The following is a 22,726-nucleotide window of genomic DNA, read 5'->3' on the forward strand; positions in this document are numbered from 1 at the left end:
TGCCATTTTGTGAGTGTAGCCTGAGAGTGAGCATGTATGAGCTAGTTTGTTGATAAGATTATCTAAGTTAAATGTTATTAAGTCTCAACCCTAATGTGTTTGTACATAATAAAGCTGCTTGAACAGAACCCATAAAGACGTGTCTATTTTATCCTGATTAGATGAGTGAAAAGAACCAAAAATAGGGACACATTTTAAATATTGCTCATTAAACTTAGAAAGTTGCTAGAATAATAGGAGTTGTCCTGAAACTCAAATTCATGTCATTATTTAGTGACTTTAATTCTTAGATCATCCCAGTGATTTGTCAAAAAACAAAAATATGAGTAAAATGTCTGGACTTTCTGTGAAAACTCTGTACAGTTGAGATTTATGCTGGGGAGTCCCCCTCTACAAAGAGGCCAGTCACAAGCAGAGTCCCTCAGGGATCGGTCCTGGGACTGCTTCATGTTGGTATTTACTTCATAGAAGTCAAGGCCAATGCCAGTGGCTTCTAGCTAACTAAATTTGCAGATGATTGCAAATTAGGAGCAGTCAAAGAATGCCCCACCAACACAAATGTTATCCAGGAAGGGCTGACAAAGACAAATAACTGGTGTCAGAACCATGGACTAAAACTGAATACCAAGAAATGCATAATAGTATCCTTTGGGAAATCATCCACCCCTGGTAACTATCATATGGACAACACACACCTAAGAGCTGACCCAGTAATCTGGACATAAGGACACAGGTAGACAGTAATCTAGCCTTTGATTATCATTTGTCTACAGTAGTGAGAAAAGAATTCTATGTTGTGCAACTTATAAACAAAAAAGTATGTCATCTAGGGCCAAGGAAGTCATTATTCCTCTGCATCCGGCATTTATCAGAACTATCATTGAGTACAGTATCACCTTTGGTATGTACCTAACCAGGCATATCCAGCAATTGGAATGCCCACAGAAGTTGTTCACTAAAAGAATACAGGGCATAAGTAACATGTCTTGTGCAGAACACCTCAAGGTCATATCCCTGTATTCTGTCTCCTACAGGTTTCTGAGAGGAGCTCTATGCCTGGTATATAAGGAATTGTCAGATCCCAACCTGGTGGATCTCCTGCATATCCCAAAAAACAAACAGCACCAAAATTGCCCATTCTAAACACTTAAACCTTGCCTGTGGGATAAGTAGGACAGGCTCCCCATCCATATGAATCAGAGTACCTCTCTAACCCAGTACAAGTGCAACCTAGACAACTGGATGGAGAACAAGAAATTCATCCCAAGTTTGCCACCCATGTCTCTAATAGACATGGACAGCCTGTAAATGGTTAATCTCCTAGGTCCCTGCTTGTAAATGCTTCATCTCCCAAGCTACTTACACTTATCAAGGATACCAGAACTTGTTATAGATTTGGAATGCATGGCTAGGCTTAAAAAAAGCCCTTGTGGTCATTAGGCTTATAAACACCTACAAATCTATGAAGAAGTAGTTTTTATGGTGGCTGACTTACCAGAACTTACAAGTTAAGGGATTCCTATATTACAAAAATATGATGAAAGAAAATGCACATGTGGAGAGGATGAATTACTTTTCATTTGTCCGGACAATGTCCAGTGGTTTGACATTTTTGGGGAAAAGTTAATGACTGCTTATTTTTAAGACTTAAAATAATTCCATTGTTTGAAGAAAATTATGACTGGCTACTCTTAAGATTTAAGATAATTCCATTATTGACTACAGATGTGAAGTTTATTTGTTATGGATATTTTGATGGCATTCGGAGGATGGCATAATGGTTAAGGTGTTTACCTTGCAGATACAAGGTGTGGGGTTTGATTCTCCCAGGGGATCATTGGCTAAGCTTAAAATGGCCCACAAGGGCAGTTAGCCTAGTATGAATCTATGAATTATTTATTTGAAATATTAATTTGATGTATATGCATGTGTGTGTGTTATTATTTATCAGTATGTAGAATCACTGATCATATTACATCACTTTCTACACATCAAAGCCTGCACATATGGAAAATAGATAAAAAATAATCACAAAAGGAAAACAAATTATTTTCTTTATAATCAGATAACTTAAAAAAGAAATAAAATAAACAACATAGTACACAGAGATGTAGTTTGTCTGAACAGTGATATTGCTAGGGTTAGGGAAATTATTAACGTTATGTATTAGGCTATAGTTAGGGGCAGTGGTAGGGTAGGATTAGGATTAGCACACATGAATAAAGATATATGGAGGTGATTGATGCATGATGTCATCCTGTTTATGGAAGAACCACTCTTTTACAAGTTATCAGCCTATGCAAACTCAATGATTTGATGCACAAATAATAAAGCAAGTATAGATTCACAGGTCTGATGGTCAAGCTTAGGACCTACTGACCTTTATGACCTTTGACTGATATAAACCCATGCCAATACTGCCTTCACCTATGTAGATATCGAGTTTATTGTTTAGGAAGTCAATGACTAACTTCTTTTAACTGTAAAGGGAATGTCAGTCCATAATTTTGGAAAGCATCATGTAATATATCTGTCACATTATTTTTCTGTTATTGATATTTATTTTTAGTTTTAAATTCTTCATCTGGTGCTAGATTCCCAAGCAGTGTTTAATAGACTTTCATATAGAAGCAGATCAGATATTGTCACGGTCCTAATAAATACACAAACACCCACATTCATTTTACAACCTTTATTGTGATAAAATTGCTTAATAACATAACTTTATTGAAACATAAAAGACATAAAAGACATAAAGTCAGCGTACCCGCTCACCCCTTGAATACAGTTAGCTAATGAAACAACAACAAAACTGTATCAAACATCAATCAAATCAACATACAGACAGTGTCCCCGCTCACCCATATATACAATTACTAAAGACAAAGGCAGCGTACCCGCTCACCTTGGAAAAATAACAAAGGCAGCACCCCCTGTTCACCTTAATTCCTCACAACTACCAATTTTCTATCCACCTTCCTGTTCTGTGGGGAACAGAAGAGGGTCAGGCAAGACCGTCTTCTCTGCCCATCAAACTTCAAACCAAAATCAATTGGGTCGGGCAGGGAGGGCAACAAGACTACACTAAAATGTGGTTATTCACTCTGGATTTCCTTTCAAAAACCCTTCAAGCCACACCCCTCACGCTAACTTTCCTTCAAATCCCAGCTCACTTAACCCTTTCCTAACCCTTCTCAACCACCCAAATAACCTAACACAGTTACCACCCAGCACCCCCCTCATCCCACATTAAACAGTCCAGTGACAAATTCGTCTGTGCCAAACTTCACTTGTCACGGTCCTAATAAATATACAAACACGACCTTTACTGTGATAAAATTGCTTAATAACATAACTTTATTGAAACATAAAAGACATAAAAGACATAAGGGCAGCATTCCTGGTCACCCCTTGAATACAGTTAGCTAATGAAACAACAACAAAACTGTATCAAACATCAATCAAATCAACATACAGGCAGCGTCCCCGCTCATCCATATAACAATAACTAAAGACAAAGGCAGCGTACCCGCTCACCTTGGATAAACAACAAAGGCAGCGTCCCTGCTCACCTTAATTCCTCACAACTACCAATTTTCCATATAGCATCCTGTAGAGGGGGAAGAGAAGAGGGTCAGGCCTGTCCCTCTTCTCTGCCCACCATCCCTTAAAGGGTTGTTTCCCCTCAAACAATACCTTTCTTCACAAGATCTTCCATAATCAAACCCAAATTAAGATTAAATAAATGCAAACCAAAATCATTGAGGTGAACACCATCCTGTCTATACCACACTGGATCCTTACTGTCAAACTCTACATGCTGGAACATACGTACCCCAATTTCTCCCAAATATTTTGCCCACTTAAAATTGACATATCTGCGAGCCTTTTCCACACCGGCAAAATTCCATGTCCCTTTCCATACCAATTGAGGAATAATCTCAGACTAGATAAAAACATCCCCAGATACATCCTCTGCAATGCTAAAATGTCCTCATGAACTTGACAAACCAACTGCCTAAGTCATTGCCACCTAAATGAATTACTAACACCTGAGGCAACCTCCCCCCACTTAACCTGCAACCCATTGAATTCCCTCAATATTTGACTCCACTTTAGCCCTCTAACACCATGCCAAATGATTTTTATGCCAAAATGATCCAAACCCAGATTTATGCCATTGGTGCCATTGGGTCTAATCTCCGCCCACCAAGCAGCCCAGAATATGAAGGAATGGCCCAAAATGATGATCCGTCTCCGATCTAAGAGAGGAGTTAGAGGAAAAAAAACATTTTTTAAACAAAGCTTCTACAAACTACTTCAGATAATTCAAAAAGGCATTGGATGTCCACTGACCAACCCACTTGATTACTTCCACTGACCTACCTTCCTTAGCCAGATCAGATGCTCTACCCATCTGAAAGGAATGTGAAGAAAATCATCCCCTTGCAAACCCACAATCCAAAGCCCCCTTTTCATAACCACATTCAATTGCTTGCCTGTCAATGCTTTATCACTTACTGCTGAAAAAAAAACCTTTAATTCTACCCTTCCGAGCCCCACACAACTTTATTCCCCAAACTACGGGACATCTCCAAGCTGCCCCCACCTCCTCCAAAACAATGAGTGGTGCAAGGCCCTCCTGATCTTTCTTCGAAGAACGCAATCTAATATGCATCGCCCTAGGTAATATCAATACATCCTCCCATACCAATGAACCCAATAACTCCGACACATGAAATGCCCTGCAATACATTCAAACACTAACTGTACACCACAACACATACTCATCCAAACAACCACACACTTTACCCAAACCCTTTAACAATATCCAAAAAATACCTTTCATAACCGGCCATCTCCTATTCGTGCTGTTCTCTTCAACTCTAGCCCACCTTTTTAACACTCTACTCACCACCAATGACCTAGTGAAATCCTCTAATCCAACCAACTGAGTATATGCAGCAATGGCTGCTAAGGCCACTCTCACCATTTGCACTGTTCTTCCCTGCCCCTTCAACATGGCTATATAATTGTAAATTCTCAGACCATGTGCAGTCCTCATCAGATAACTGTTGCAAATATTTGTTAAATTCAAGCAATGCCCCATTGTAGGCTCATCTCGTGGATGCTGCCCATGATTGTTGCATCAACCTGTCAATCACTATTGCCCAATCTGCCAAATGCTGGGTGGGACAACTGATGGATGCAAAGCTGGTTCCGGAACCACCTGATGGAATCTGCGTCCAAACCACTACCCAGTAGCCCACTATGGACACCCTCACTGCCCCTACCTTACCCTCTGCACCTGCTCCAGCCTCCTCACCCCCCTAAGCTTGATGAATTATTACCTGCAGCTGATACAGGGGGCGTCATCACTTCTGTAGCCTTCTCCGCTGATACTGTCTGCTTGGCTTTCTTCACCCTGGATGCCCAGGTTGTAGTCATCTGCCACTTCTTACAAGTGGTCACACCCTGCATGCTAGTTTTTGGTACCTCAGCAGGAATGGCATTGAACAAATCTTCAGCCTGTGCTACAATACTGGCCCATCTCTGTCTCAAAACCTCTGCCATAATCATATAGAAAGAAACAAAAAAGTTAATGACAAATAAACTTGGCACAATAAAGTTAATCTCATTAACTACCTATTCTGCCACAAACCCATTCAAACTCCAGTCATACACACTGTAGTCACTATCACTATCGGATGCTCTGAAATACCAGAAGAAAAAAAAAACCTTGCCTCATCAGCTATCTTTAAATTAAATGCATCATGCTTTTTGTCTTAATGTTAATCCTATCTAAATCACCACACATACCTATCCTATCTACGCATGCATCACCAGCAACTAAATTGTCTCTATTCTCTCTCTCTCTCATCTTTTTTTTTTTTTTTTTTTTTTTATATACATATACAGAAAACTGCAATCATGGATTGCCATCACTACCGCGCATGCATGGAAAGCCATACAGCTCGATAAAACTGGGAAAACAGAGCATCTCTGCTCTGCCCCCTCAGCACTAGACCACTAGGAAACCAGCTACAAGGGAATTAAGAAACCAGACTCCACCATCACCAGGCACCACTACATGACCACACTTGATCACCAGGGAGAAAATCAAGCAACCATCCCACACAACAAACTGCTAGAACACCAGGGAGGCAAACCAACCAAACAGCCATCCAACACAAGCACCATACACTAGATCACCAGGGAGAAAACCAAACAGCCATACCACACAACAAAACTGCTAGACCAACAGGGAACAAAGAACCAAACAGCCATCCCATACAAGCACCATATGCCAGCACTAGACCACCAGGGAATGAACAAACCAACATCCATACAACCCTCTTACACTATCCCCACTCAAACACTGCACAAACACATTAGACCACAACAGAACAACACGGCCATGCTACTCATCACCGCACGCCAACACTAGACCCCTGGGATGAAGGCTAGGGGGGTTAACTGCTCTCAGAGGCCATTGTAGGCTGAGACAACATCATGACAAGCAAATTGATTTAAAAAAAAAATATTACGAATAAACCATGTGTAATAATTATATTGATTTACTTATTTCTTTCTTTTTTTTTTTTTTTTTATATAATATCCATTGAGCGCCACTCCGGCACCATTGTGCATGCACATCTGGCCATTAACGGTCAGTAGCCAGCCAGCAATTTACCACAAACCTCTTACTATGGAACGTGCAGCACTAGATCACCAGGGAAAGCTAATCAGTAACAAAAAACTTAACAGCGCAGCACTAGACCACCGGGGAACGTTAATATTAAACAAACTTATACTTATAAATGGTGCAGCACTAGACGACCAGGGAAAGTTAGTTAAACAAACCTCACATAATTAAACAAAACATCTTTCTATGGACGGCACAGCACAAGCCCAACAGGGAAAGTTAATAATTAAACAATAAACCGCTCATAATAAATAAACCTCTTCCTATGTATGGCGCCACACTAGCCCACCAGGGAAAGTTAATACTCAGTAGCATTCTGTAACAGTGTAAATGCGGTGTATTTGGCTACTTGTAATGTCTGTTCAGCATTCTATGTGGGCAAGACCACACGTAAACTTAAAGACAGAATAATTGGGCATAAGTCAGAGGTTAGAAGGGAGGTTGAGAATAATGCTCTTTTCAAGCATATTAAAACACATGGGAATACGCATTGCTTTAAATTTAGATGCCTAGATTTAGTTAAACCTCATAGTAGGGGTGGTGATATTAATAATGTTTTTGATATTAAGGAATATGAATGGATTTTAAGACTAGCAGCGGATTCTTCACCTGGATTAAATTCTACTGTTAGTCTAAAGCCTGTTTTGAGTAAAATTCAGCATGTTAAGCTATTTTAAATATTTTTGCATTTTGTACATATGTTATATTATATTGCGTTTGTCGGTCATGTGATTTTGGCTGCTATCATGTGACAGTTTTTTGCTCCTATTTAAAGCAAGCTGCTTTTGTTTCAATGATTGTTAGTATTGAAGAAGGGTTTCACCCGAAAGCTTTGCTGTGATATATTAAATTGTTTTCTGCCTACGTTTGTTTGTTTCTAAAGTTAATACTTAAACCAAACCTCTTCCTAAGGATGACACAGCACTAGACCCCCCCAGAAAAAGTTAATAAATACACAAAACCTTCTAATAACCTAACAAGCAACTTAAAATACCCCTTTCGCCCAAAGGCCGATGCCACCAAGGCCTCAATTAACTGGAAAACAAGCCCCACACCCAGTGGCAGCTGGTGACTTCAAATCAAAGGGGTGTTGCAGGAGACAGCTGCATGGGTGGGGCCAATGGGATTGGGTGTGGCCAAAAACAAAGGGGTGTGGCTATGTTCAAAACCACAAAAACTGGGACTTTAATTAAATACGCTGCCCTGGGTGCCAAACCGTCATTATGAGAGTCCAGTCAAGACAAAATGAAGTGGAGAAGAAAAAAAAAATATTTCAGTGCATAGGCTATATGACAGCTTACTTAATATCTAGATGGAAACAAAAAGGTTGTGAGGCATGAAAAATAAATTACTTTTTAAATATGCTACTGGAATGCCAGTTAAAATCAGGTATAAAAAAACAAGCAGCACTAAACTCAAACCACTTCTCCTTGCACTTAAGTTCTAATTATAATTTATATTTAGCTTTATAAAAGTACCAAACATCATACTGAAAGTAGCAATACCCCCACTTGTAAAAATGTTTCTTATCAAAAAAAAGACCTGCTGCCTGACAACAACTATCTAGTTGTTTCATGGGGAAAACATGATCAAAGTAAAAAATGAACAGCAAAGAAGAAACAAGCTCAAGATAAAATGCTTAAAGAATTACTGCACAGGTTATGGACCACACATGATAGACTGGCACTCTATTTAGTTTACAGGTAAGGCCTTCAAACATGACTGAAGTCTCCAACAAATGTAATGAGCTTCTGAAAATACTGTAATCCTGTCCTTCATTACAAATACTGTCATATACATTTCAGTACTTAAGGCTTATATGCTATCTAGTTATGTAAATATTCTCTGCATGGCAACAACAAAAAGGCCTTCAACGTTGATAATTCTTTAACAGCATACTTATTAAAGCTTACTTGCATCTTAGTCTCAGACAAGCTTACCTGATGGTCATTAAAACATTGCTACTTAAACACAGAGCAACAGGCACTGCAATGACATGCATTTTCTGAATAAGAAGCATAAATCAACAGCATAAAAATATGACAGAAAACCAGAATATTCTTCAAAATCAAGGACAGATTAAAAGTCCCTCTAGTACTTGTGTCTACCTTGGATGAGGGGAAACTCTGCACACTTACACTGTATAACTGCTCCTTGCCTTGCTTGGACACATCCAGAGTCACTAAGTGGGGGAGTGGGGTGTAACAAGTATGTCACAATTAAATGTCTCTGGCTGATGGTGATGGCCCTGATACATTTGTCATATCTCTCAGCTGTAGAACAAGAAATCTGGACAAAGCCATAAACATAAGTGGGAGAAAGGCCCAAAAATAAGGACAATTTTTAAATATTGCTGTTATAAACTTAGGAAGATAATAGAATAGTAGGTCTTGCATTAGTATGAATTTTCTGAATGTATGAAATCTGAAACTCTAATGTCTGTCATTATTTTCTAACTTATGTCTTTAATGATTTGCCACTAATTTGCAAGAAAAACACAATTTTATGAAAAACAGACCAAAAATGTGATGCAAAAATATAACATACCCACACAATACAGCTGGGAACCTGTCAAAGAAGGGACACTTTTTAATATTAGTACTGTTAACTTGAGCAACTGACAAAATAAGAGAATCTGCATGCATTTCTGAAATTAAAAGTAATCTATACCTGATCATTGCAATTATTTATTAATTGTAAACCCTCCACGTTTTCTTCCAAATTTGCCATTTTGTGGAGGGATTATTAGGCGGAGAGCAACATTTTGAGCCAAAATCAGGGACAGTTGAGAGGTTTGGATATACCTAATTCTATAAAGTTTGGATATACCTAATTCTATAAAGTGATTTATTTTAGTGTACCTCTCATCCTCTTAGCACAGGAATTTTGTACAAGGTCAAATATATTGGGGGAACATATGAACAGTACTAAAAGTTGGTCTTGTATAAACAGTCAGTTGACTGAACAACGGGTCTTGCTTTAGCATGCATTTTTCTGAAGAGTATGGACTCTAAACCTAAATATCTGTCATTATTTAGTGACTTCATTCCTAAATGATTTGCCAGAAAAACTCAAATTTTATGATGAACAAACCAAAAATAAGAAGCAAAAGTTTATTCATTCTGTAAAAATCTGGACAGTTAAGAGGTATAGTTCAGCCGGGGTTGTCTGAGTTTGCCACCCTTCTCCTCCTCACAAAATCATGGTTGAATGCTGCCTTCCTCCTGCAGCTATTCCAATGTGCCATGACTTGGCTATTTCAGCACATTTACCATAAACACTGTAATATGCATACTGCTTTACTTCTACGTTGATTTGGATTTCATTTAAACATTTTATTGTACATTTTACAGCACAAACACTAATAGAAATCTGCTAAACAAAGCAATGTAGTCTCACAATGAAAATAGACTTAGCATTAAAACGTCTCTGCCCTTGAAACTCACATTCATTGAAACAGCATTGAAACCCACATTCAAAGAAAATACATCTGGCCAGTAGCAGATAAAGATTGACTTTGGGCTGTTTTCAAATCATTGGCCCCTTGCACAGGAAACATACATGTGTTCTTTAATACGCCTTCCTGATTGTATTAAATTATATTCCTTGTATAATACAGTAATTCCAGTAAAAAATAAAACAAAATGCATGCACTAATAATGGCAAAACTGCCCAGTTCAGAACATTTACATCATAAAAGTCTACTCAGACTTCTACAATCCACCCGTATCAGTAAATATGCACAATCTCTGAAGAAGTAAAAGTCATCTAAGTAATTCCACATTAAAGAGATCTATAACTAATGAAGAGGTTGCTGCTAGCAAATCACTTTATATTTCATTGCTTCATCTACAAATAAAGTGCCTGTTGCCCTTGAGGAATAAATTGTATATGTTGCAATAAACAAATGATAGCTAGTAATATTGCAATAGGGAATGGATGGCAAACTGATAACAGGTTCATAGTTACTAGGTATCTTTGCCAAAAAGGATTGCAGCATCCAACCCCTTTACAAACAGTACAGTATCAGGAATGCACCTACCTACTGTGGGAGTAGTACCCACAGCCTTCTGCATCAAAAGTAAATACACTACCTGTTGTGCTATTAACAATGCAAGAATGTTCATCATAAGCAGCACTAAACTTTTGTTCCCCTGCAGCTCCCAGCTCCTTGTAAAATCTACTCGACACTCAGCTGTATCTTTGAACTTTGCAGCACAAGAAATCTGGAAAAAAACAAAATTTATTGGGGGGGGCCCAAAAACCAGGGGGACATTTTAAACATTGCTTGTATAATGTTGGAAAGTTGCTAAAATAAAATACTGTGTTACCACCATACATTTCACTGCCAAGTATTGAACCCAGGACCCTGTGCAAAACAGTCAGAACAACATACCACTATGCCAAATCATCAGTTTTGTGAAAGTCAGGAAGACTGAAACTTAAATGGCTACTATTTAGTGAATTAAGTTCTCACTGTAGCTGTCAACCTCTTAGCACAAAACACCTTAACAAAGCCAATAATGGGGGAATACAGCTCCCAAACATATTCAGTGAATTCAGTTCTCACCATAGCTCTCAACCTCTTAACAAAAAACACGTGGACAAAGCTAGTAATAGGGGAATACAGCCCCCAAACATATTCAGTGAATTCAGTTCTCACCATAGCTCTCAACCTTAGCACAAAATACCTGGAAGAAGCCAATAATGGGGGAATACAGTCCCAAAAATATGGACAAATTTGAAATATCCATGTTATAAACTTAGAAAATTGTTAGAATAAAAGGTTTTGTGCCACCATGTACTTTCTGAAGAATGTGAAGTCTGAAATTCAAATGCCTGTTATTTTTTTTTCTTTAACATTTAACTGACATGCAGACTCCACACAGAAGGCACCCCAGCAAGAATCAAACCAGAGAACCTATAGCTGTCATGCAACAATGCTACCAGTGCACCACTGACTGTGCATGGAAGCAAAAATACAGAAACCACAGATTTTATGAGGAACAGAACAGAACAAATATGAGGCAAAAATCTGCAATTTTTTTTTTTTTTTACAAATGGTGGTGGGTAGGGAATTCAGGCCCGTGCCACCTCCACCCAAGGTACAGAGTTCAAGCCTGAGGTATTCTCTACCCACCACCATGTGTTCTCTCTAGCCACCAGTATATAGCAACTGGGGCATTTCACATGCATTCACACAAACAACTCATTTAGAAGTCAAAAAGGCTTTATATAAAAATTTGGAAACAAAGCAAAGGTAATAGTACTCTCACTTAAAAAACGCATGTTAAACAAAGCTACGATAGCTGCAAAAATATGTGAAACCCAAGTATAACATAAGCATTTTACAATATCTCACATTGATAGATTATGGCATGTTTGCAGTTGCATATAATACAACATATATTGATCAATTACATAGCAGTGACTATGAAGCCATGGCAAAACACTTTAAATCAGATTCATGATAAAAGGCAAATTATCCTCTGAGGAATAAAAATCTAGAGAGAGATATTCTGGGATGATTCTTTGTCACCACTGCTTTTTGCCTTTCCTTTAATCCATTAAGTTACTTAATTAACAGACTAAACTATGGGTATAGCTTAATTTCTAAACAACTATTGTATCCAAAGAAATTTTATCAACTTTCTGTGACAATTTAAAATTGTATAGCTCAACCACTTGAAAGTAAAACTGCAAATAGTTAAACATTCTTAGGCAATAACAGAATGAGATTTGGTCTTAATAAACATGCAAAAAAAATTCTAGCAGGGAAGCTATAGCACCAAGAACATGTCAACCAGACACAAGCAAGTGATATAAAGGAATTTTTCAAAGATTATTTCTCGGTGTCCTGATAGTAGTGTGCTCGCCAATCCCTATTTATATGTTTCTTTTTTCTTGCTTACTCTATGTCAATTTCTTTCCTTTTCAATACATTTGGATTATCCTAATGTTATGCCCCTTGAGAGTTCCCTCGCTGAACTGCTGCCTGGATTTCTTACCCTTGTCTTCACCAGCATTGTGATTCAAGATCCAACAAACATACACGTGCATGCAGTGTATGTCTTTTAACAAGTTTTGGCTCATTAGCTAGCCTCTGCAAATACAATTGGTCAGCATTTCCAGGATATTGGCATACACACTACTCAGACTCTCTTATTTTGGTCCCCTTCCATGAACAATTCCTTTTCCCCTCTTTAAATTCCTACTAAACTTTAAGCAGTCTTACATTTCACTATTATATAAAGTGAATGTAAATGTTTAATTAATATTTAAGTACACTGACCTTGGGCATGCTACTGTAGCTGACCTTTTTCGTGGATACTGCCTGGTGTGTCTTATGGTTCAGTTACTAACCTTCTGGTTTTTATTACATTCATTCCATTTTTTCCTCATATTGGGCTAAATAGTGCCCTTCCCCCTTCCAGCATCAAAACTGAGTCAGTCTCCTGAGTCGTAGGGCACTGTTTTCAACTATTATTTAGCAGGGATTCAGTTCTTCTTAATGTCCTGATAGTGTGCAAGTCTCTTGTATTAAATCTGTACTATAGCATTTGTTTAATGCCATTATAGCAATTTACAGATATCCCGGGATTTAAACTTGATAAATAATACAAGTGTAACTCTGAGGCTGCAGTTCATTTCGTAATACACAAGTGCTCAGTCACACTACGCGATACAGCTGCTTTAATCTGTTACAGCTGCTGACAAACATTTTATGCAGCTCATAGTTTGTGACAAATTAATTTCCTGTATGTGCCTTTGCGTCATAATAAACCAGCATAAGTTGCAGAGTGCTGTGGAGTCATCTTTTTTAATATTCCACAGTACAGTTTAGAAAATGCGGTAGATGTTTGCACACTATGAATGTATTTCAGTTATTAAGTTGTAACAGTTGTCGCTTTTTATTATCTGTTTTCCAACAGTATTCATTCCTATACACTGCACTTTATTTAGTTATATACTTGAAATGATGCTTTATTTTCGTTAGTCCACTGCGCGTGTGCACACACACAAACACACACATACACACACACACACACACACACACACACACACACACACACACACACACTCACACACACACACAATTGCTAACCTACCTCCTTTACTTGGTCCAGGGCCTTCCATTGCTGTATAGCTCCATATTCCAATCGCTAAGCTCCCTGTGATGTCACTGATCCCATGGTGAAGTCCTTCATTCCCGCGAGAGGAGGCCATCCTGCCAACGTTGCAGTCCAATCCCTTTCCAAGTCTATGCAGTTGTAACTAACTGCATAGACTTCTGGGATGTTCCTGACTGCTGGATTTCTAATCCGGACTGCTGCTGAATAAGTCCGGAGCTCTGCGCATGCTCTGGTCTGGTTCAGCAGCATTCTGGATGATGGAAATGCCGCGAGTACGCATGCGCAAAGGTTCACGATTTTTATTTATTTTCTTTCTTTCTTTTTTTATTTTCTTCTCTTTCTTTTACAGCTGGGGGAGCTGCAGTCCTGCAGTCCAATAGCACGGGCCACCCCTGCCCACACCAGAAGCCGACCTAACATTACATTTAACCTTCTTATATATCCTTTATAAGGAAAACAACAAAAAAAAAGGGAATCCTTAAAAACCCAAGAAAGCTGTACTCACCTCACTGCTTATAACTACCCAAGGTCTACCTTATTCACAACCTCAGATTGTCTGGGACGTGATCCTGCCTCAACAACAAGACCACACCAAAATGTGCTTATTCACTCTGGATTTCCATTCAAAAACCCTTCTACCCACACCCTTCACACTATCTCACTTCCCTTCAAATCCCAACTCACTTAACCCTTTCCTAACCCTTCTCAACCATCCAAATAAACTAACACAGCTACCACCCAGCACCCCCCATCCCACATTAGACAGTCCTGTAACAACTTTGTCTGTGCTAAACTTCACTTATCTTGTAGATTAGCCATAACCCCTTAGGAATCTTTAAGAAAAAGAATGTAACAACAGTTCCTAAACTATTTCTGAATAATGCAACTTATCTATCCATAGTTTTTCTGTTAAATAATCATTCCACCTTACTAAGTTTTTCCTTTTGATTTGTATGATGCCTACAAAGTACTTCATTTATTGCATTCAATTATAATTCACATCAGCGAAGTATACAGTAGTATAATGATCTGTGACTAGAAAAGAACTTTAGAATTAGATGGGATACAGAATATACTTTCTTTTTACTTTGATAGAAAGACATGCAATTTTCTGTCTGCTATTGTCTCTAGTTTTTAATGACAATGTCATTTTTGGTATAATTTGATCATTTATTTTGCAGTCTTCATTTATGTACTTTCTGCCAAGCAAAAAGGTGAAGACTTTACAAATGTACCAGATGAGTATATGTTTAGACCTCCTGAAGAACTTTGACATCACCTCATTTCCACTTCTAAGGATGTGATCCTAGTACAGATTCCTCTGAGATTCTAGTGGTAACCCAGTTGGAACAACCAAGTAATGCCTCACTTTGATTTACTGCATTTTTTTGCTTAACCTATATTTTAATCACTGAAATAAATATGGATTGATACTTAATGCTTTTTAATTTATCATTGATTCCCTTATGTGGTTAGTTCCGTAGCACAAAGGTATGAAGTTTTGCCTGTGGTCAGTGGTCCAGATGCAGAGCAGTCAATGATGAAGGATGAAGAATGTTGAGGCACTATTTGCCTCTTCCAGACAGAGAACATGGGGATGTGTTGAAGGCATTAGCATGGCAAATTTTGTAGTGGTAAAATCAAAGCCACGAAAAGATATGGCTACCAATGGTTAAACAAATTGATATACATGTCACCATGTAGATGGGGGCAGTTCTTTTAAGCATTCCCACTTATGTGACATAAACTGACATGTTAGGGATCTCTGGAGCTTTCAAAAGTTCTGTGGCAGCATGAGTGAGTTGTGGTCAAGATGCTTTTATCTATACTCTGTCTCCTCTCCAACTCATGTAAAGGGGCTGTCTAGTCAAGAGATGCTAAACTGGGATGCCCATAGATTGAGCAGGAGCACTGCCCAGCATCTGATTGCCCACTTGCCATTAATAACTTGCACCACAAAACAATATCCAATTATTCCCCATATAAGTCTTCGTAAGAGCAAGGTAAACAGTATATACTGTCACCCATTTATCATGTGCTACTGTTATTTCTTCAGGTAATGCCTCAACATTCAAAAGGCAAGAACTTCCCTTAGCAACTCATGCTTCTCCATATCTATCAAAATTAGGTCCCCTGCATCATTTCAAATAGCTCCCCTATGATTTTTACACCAAGCATTTATCAAGCTGCTGGACCTGAAATTGATTGAGTTAGATGTGCCCCCTTTTTGTGAATTGGTACCACTCTAGACCACTACCATTTTATTTAAGACTACTACTAAAGATTTAATTAGATTTTCCTTGATTCTGTGTAGGAAAGTATAAGTTATGTTTTCTGGCCCCATAGAATTTAAAATTGTTTTACTTGTGGTAGCAGCTAACATATCTATATTATGTTTTCTGGTGCCACGGAATTTAAAATTATTTTACTTGCGGTAGAAGCTAACGTATCTGTATTTATATGATGATCAGCTCTCCTTGCCATTATAGCACCCCTATATATTTATTTGTACATAGTGAAGTTTGCACACTTTTCTCTACAAGCATATTTGTTACATCCTGTAGCTGAGTAAGAGATTTTTGTTTTCAGATAAACATGTTACTTGCAAAGTTTTTTCCATTTCAGTTTTCTTATCTGCCTTCAACATTAAAAATAAGTTGAATTCATAGCCAGACAGGAAGATTTGATAAGAAAATAATCAGTTTCCACATCTTTCTTAATTTAGACTTTTTATGCTGATGGTATTTTTTGTAAGGTAAGAAGTCTTGTTTTTCAATGCAAGTCGAATTAAGTAAACTAAATAATATCACCTTTGCTGTGGTTTTAATATTTTTGAATTCCATCATATTGTTTGTATATGTTGAATTTAATTGCATACTTATGTTTTATCAGCATGCATTTATCAATGCAGGAGTGAGTAACATAACAGTTCTCAATGATAGTACCCTATTTTGGACGACTAACAAAAGAATCTGTCTACTTCAAAGGTACATCATTATGCTTTCACTATGTTTTGTCAAAGCTCACACAGATGAGCATTCAGTTGGATGAAATAAATCAGTAAGAGCTTTAAAAGGTGAACTAAATGACAATATGAGGAGCGCTGTATTGTACCATGCTATGAGATGGAGCCTAACCCATCCACTTACTTACACATACTAATTCCATAGTGGCACAAGCTTGGAAAAAAAGGGAAAGCTAAACAACTTATACTGCAGTGCAGTCACACCTAAACTGTGCTAACAGTGATTCTCTGTACAATACGAGGACCAGACAGTTAGTTTCACATTCTGAAAGTGTACTGACAACATAAACCACATCAGTTTTACACTCCAATAAAGCTTTATTTCATCATAGTTTCCATTCTTAATTGCATTTGGTTCCAACAAGGTAGATAATCCCCTCTCACAAAAAAAAAAAAAAAAACAGTAATAACCAGAAATGTGTCCATGCACTGTAAACTTTCCAAAAGGTAGTTTGTGTTAATATATTTATGGATATTGCATAAGTGCATGCAAAATGACATGTTTACAACATCTAAAAACAAAACTCACTTTTTTGTAACTTGCGAATAAGAACTTTGAGGCAAATGTGATAGGGAAGTTGGTTTATACATAGCTGAGCAAATGTGATTATGGGTTGCTGCTGAAATTCTGCTAAAATTCCAAGGCCCACAACTGCAATTTTCAGAAGAGTGGCAATAACAGTATGGAATGGGTAGTATGCATCAGATCTAAGGTTGCAACACATTGGAACAGTCCCTTGCTCCACTTTTAAGCAAGCTCTAAATTATAGGAAGCAAGGGTGGAGACTTCACAGCCCCCTGTGTCAGGTGGTGCAGCAACAGCAATGTCTCTTTGAAAAAAAAATCCTTTAAAGGTATGAGCCTAGCACTGCACACCATATTACCATCACTGAGGATGATGCCACAATACGAGCAAAAAAAAAAAATGATTGATTTCAACTACTGGCTGTCTTTCTGGTGCCATTCTAAGGGGATCCAATATTTTTCAGAGTGGAATGACATGGTAAACAGACCATGTTGCTTTGACAAGAATGTTCTCCACCTTTTCCCTATAGACTTTTGAATACTGGATAAAAATGTACCCAGCCCAATAATACCTTTTTCAGGCAATGCCAAAATGACAAACATATTGAGATAGCAAAATCAACTCAATGCAACCTCAACATGTTACTGCTCAATGCCAAGACCTAAATGAGAAAAAAAACTATACTCCCTCCAAGCCTTCTTCACACTCGAGCATATAGACATCTGTGCAGTGACTGAGATATGGTTTAAAGTAGCATAGAGTACCCTTCAGTAGCTGCACAGACAAAGGCTAAAGGTGGAGGTGTCTCAATATATATCAATAACAAGCATCCCTCTAGGGTGGTCAAACAGGATGATGTGCTTGAATTCCACCACATTTATTTATTTATTTGATATTTGTTGACTGGGATAGTCCAACTGAGCTTCTGCCCTTTTTCAGTGGAGGTCTGGGGAGAAACGCTCCACAGTACAAAAAATACAAGTAAAGATAAAACAATACAAATTGTGGAAGAAAAAAATTCACAGTACAAAAGCAAGTAAAAAATTAACAGGAGCAAATTAAAGTATATTAAGCACAATAAAAATATGTACAAAAAAGGTTAAACAGGTGACCAATTGCAGCACAAGTAAAGGATCTTAGAGGCATAACCAAGAAGTAGTAGGTATAGAGGATGAAGATAAGAAACAAAATGGTGGAAATGCAAGAGAACTGCAAGTGGTGGTCAAGTGTGAAAATAAAAGCAGAAAGTTTAACAGATAAAGGTATGAAAGGAAAATGAGAGACTGGTAGAAGAAAGAGAGGAAAATAGTGTCAGAATACTATAGCAGGATTTTGGATGGGTATGGTGAGCAGTAGTTGTATATTGATATGATACAAAAGAAGTTGGAGCAGATAGTATGAATGAGGGAAGGAAGAAGTAGGAAGGAAAGTGAAACAGGTAGAAGACTGAAGTAGGAAAGAGGGAAAGGAGAATTTCAAGTGGGATGATTACAATGACGTCTCCAGGTGTGCTGTATAAGTAATTTCTGAGTGCTGTCTTAAATTCATGAGGATGTGTAATATTTCTGATGGCCATGGGAAGCTTATTCCAAGATAGACCAGGAAGATAGCTGTACAGGTTGTGTCCAAATGATTTTTTTGATTTATGAATCTGTAAGATATATTGATCGGAGCTTCTGAGGGAGCGAGTTGGATTATAAAGGGAGACATGAGAGGATATGGTAGGGTAAGAGGAGGGCTTGCTTAGGAGAGTGTGGAGGATAAGAAGTTGAGTAAATAAGAGTTGCTTAGAAAAGTCTAACCAGATGAGTGTTTGGAAAGCAAGACAGTGAAGTGATTTTTGTGATAGGTTGGCTGCAAATCTGGCTACCTTGTTATATGTAGTTTGGGGTTTGCATAGTAGAGAGGACTGTAGGTTAGTAATGATTTGGGAATGATAAACAGGGTTAGGGAGAAGATAAGCCCAGGTTAGTGAGATTCTGGAGTCAGGTGTTAGGAACCTTTTGTTGCTATATAGTAGGCCTAGCTTTTGATGGATTTTCTTAATACAGTGGTGTACATGGAGGTCAAATTTAAGTTGGTCATCAATGATAACTCCAAGGAGCTTAGTGTGAGGTTCAGAAGAGATAGTGGTGTTGATAAGAGAAGAAATGGGAAAATATGATAGTAAAGAGATTTGGGAAGGAATAGGAGGAGGTTTGTCTTTTTAGGGTTTAGTATTAGATGGTGGCAAGTACGCCAAGTTTCAGTGAGGTTAAAGGAGGTTTGAGTTAGAGTGAGCAGGTCAGAGGGGTTATCAGCAATGGTGATGATAGTGGAACCATCTGCATGCTGTATGCTGGATGACTGAGAACAGGATGTACAGAGTTCATAGGTTCATAGGTTCATAGGTTTATACTAGGCTATCTGCCCGAGGGCATTTACAAGCCTAGCCCATAGTTTTGTGGCTTACGCCACCCCTTTAGTATGGGGAACTATACCCATTATTTTGCTGTGCCTCTGTCGAGCAGTGACAGTGAGGTAATCCTTGGGGTATATCTGCGATCTCCCATCCATTGGTCAAGATTTCTCTTGAACAAGGCCAGCGAGGTGCTCTGCCTCACATATACCAGGATTTTGTTCCACAGCATAGGGAGTCTTTGGGTGATGAATCTATCCCTCCAGCATGTCCTATTAATAGCCGTGTCGAGGTTTAAGTCTCCCGCCCTTGTGGCTCTGACGGATCCAGATTTTTTGAGGTGAAGCATATTCATCAAATCTGGGTTTGACATGGCCTTGTATGTCAGGCACAGGTCACCTCTGAGCAAGCGGTAAGTGACTGAATAGAGCTGAAGTTCTTTCAGTCGGGCAGCATAGGACAGATTTTTGAGACCCTTTATCCTTTTGGTGAGGAACTTTTGTGGCCTCTCCAGCTGCTGCAAGTGTCGGGTCAGTTGATTAGTAAAGATGTTAAAAAGAAGGGGGCCAAGAACTGAGTCTTGAGGAACACCCATTTTTATGGAGAGAAAGGGAGACAAAGCAGAGAGACAGTTGACAGATTGTTGTCTGTCAGTGAGATAGCTGGTAAACCAGGAGACTGTTGCAGGGGAGAAGTTTAGTTGAGAAAGTTTGGAGAGAAGGATAGACTGGGAGACAGTGTCAAAGCCTTTGGATAGATCTACGAAGAGGCAGGACACTAGTTTATCATTGCCTCTGGCTAAGGAGATGGAATTAATAAAGGAAATGAGAGCAGTAGTGGTGTGTAGTGGGGCTGGAAGCCATGCTGGGTAGGGGTGATGAGATTTTCTTGAGTGAGATAAGACTGGATTTGTTTATGCACACAATGTTCAAGAATTTTGTAGAGGGGAGAGAGTATGGCAATTGATCAATAATTTGAGATTTCTATAGAGTTTCTGCCTTTGTGGATTGGTATATAGTGGAATGTCTTCCAGAAAGTTGGGACAGTAGATTCACAAACTGAGTGGTTAATGAGGATGGAGACTTGGTATGCTATGCAGTTAGCAGCAGCCTTTAGGAAGAGAGATGTGAGTCATCAGCAGAAGGGGAACGTGGTTTAAGTTTAAGAAGGAGGTTTTAATGTAACTAGTATCGATGGGATTTAAAGAAGAAGGGAAATTTTCTATTGAGGTGATGGTGGGAGGTGAGGGATTACTGGGATTAAGCTTGGCATAAGTTTGCTAATAGTATCAATGATGTAGGTATTAAGGATGGAGGAAGTTTCTTGAGGTGAATTATTAGGCCAGGGGTTTGGTGTTGAAGGGTGTCTGGCATGGAGAATTTGGTTCACAGTATCCCAGATTTGTTGGGGATTTGTAGGTTTAGTATTTAGGGGTGTGTGGTAGAATTTTTTTTATCAATGTTAATGTGTTTTTTGGTCATGTTATGGAGTTCTCTGTATTTTTGAAAGTGTGTGTGTGATTTTATTTTTATACAGAGTTTTCATACAGACTCTCTGTTTTGGATGAGTGATAGGGTAGACTTGGTGAGCCAGGGTGAGCAATGTGATTTCACACTAACAATTCTAGGAGGGGCTAGAGAGTTTAGAGTGTTTAGAAAGATAGAGTTGAATTGAAGAACAGCGTCATCAAGAGGGAGGTGAAAGACCAGTCAATTACAGAGAGAAATCTGTTGAAAGTATCAGAGATGAAGTTGGTTAGCTTATGATATTCCTTGAATTTATGAGGTCTAGAGAGGTGGGGTAGAATATTTGAACATGTATAGGGGAGTGATCACTAATTGAGTCTGGCAGAGATTCAGGGTGATGGGAGAGGTTCGGGTGGGTGACAAGAAACCAGTCAAGGATAGAACTGGTGTTTGTGGGTTTGTGAAGAAAAGTGGGAGAAGAGATAAGATGGGTATAGTCATATAGGTGTATACTGGTGGTTGATGAGTTAGAGGTGAGGGCAAGCCAATTGATATTAACATCACCTAATATGATAGCTTCATTAGGTAATGCCATCCAGTGCAGATAAGGGTATGCTATTTCCAGGGGTATATAAATAGCAACTATTGTTACGGTTTTGTGGTTGTTTAATTTAGAATTAGCAATGATGAGTTCAGCTGGGTGAAAGGAGGGGAGTGAGGAGGATGGGGGGTAAGGTTAGGAGGTCAGAGTACATAATGGCTACACCTCCACCCTTTTTGTGTGTTCTATCAAGGCATAATATATTGTAGCCAGGGGGAGAAATTCAATTTCTATATTTTGAGGTTTCAGCCATGTTTCAGAGAGAGAGAGATTATGTTAGGGGAGTGTTGGGCTATCCAAGAGTGAAATTCCGTTATCTTGTTAAGAATGCTGTGTATGTTGTGTGAGTAAAAGGAGAGATGTTTGAAAGTAGGATTTGGAACTTGCAAGGGAGTGTGATTAGTGTTGGTGGGGGTAGATAAGTTGTTGTGGGGGCCTGGATTGGGATGAATGTCACCTGAGAATCTAAGGGTGTTGAACAGATGGAGCAGAAATGCTGTAGTGGAGTAAGTTGAGAGGAATTTCAATTTGTTTTTATTATGTGGAAATGTATGTGGGAGGAATCTGATTTTGGGGAGAGTGTTTTCAGTGTTAGAGAAATGAGTGGGTGATGTGGGAGTGGAGTAGTAATTAATGGTGTTACTAGTGTAGGAGAGTTAGGATGTAAATTAAGTTGAGTGTGACAAGAGGTGAAGTAAGATAAGAGAAGAAAAAGAATGGATAATAGAAGATGGGGGAACATAGTGATGGGTAAGGAGTAAGAATGGGGAGGATGGTGAGTGAGTGAGTGCAGGACAGTAAGTAGGATTATTAAGGGGAGTGGGAATGGGACAAGTGAGTGTGGAGTGGGGGGTATAGATTAAAGTGTGCC

The sequence above is a fragment of the Protopterus annectens genome, chromosome 4.part0 (assembly GCF_019279795.1).
Source record: "Protopterus annectens isolate FY-2018-M chromosome 4.part0, PAN1.0, whole genome shotgun sequence".
NCBI classification, from domain to species: Eukaryota; Metazoa; Chordata; order Ceratodontiformes; family Protopteridae; genus Protopterus; species Protopterus annectens.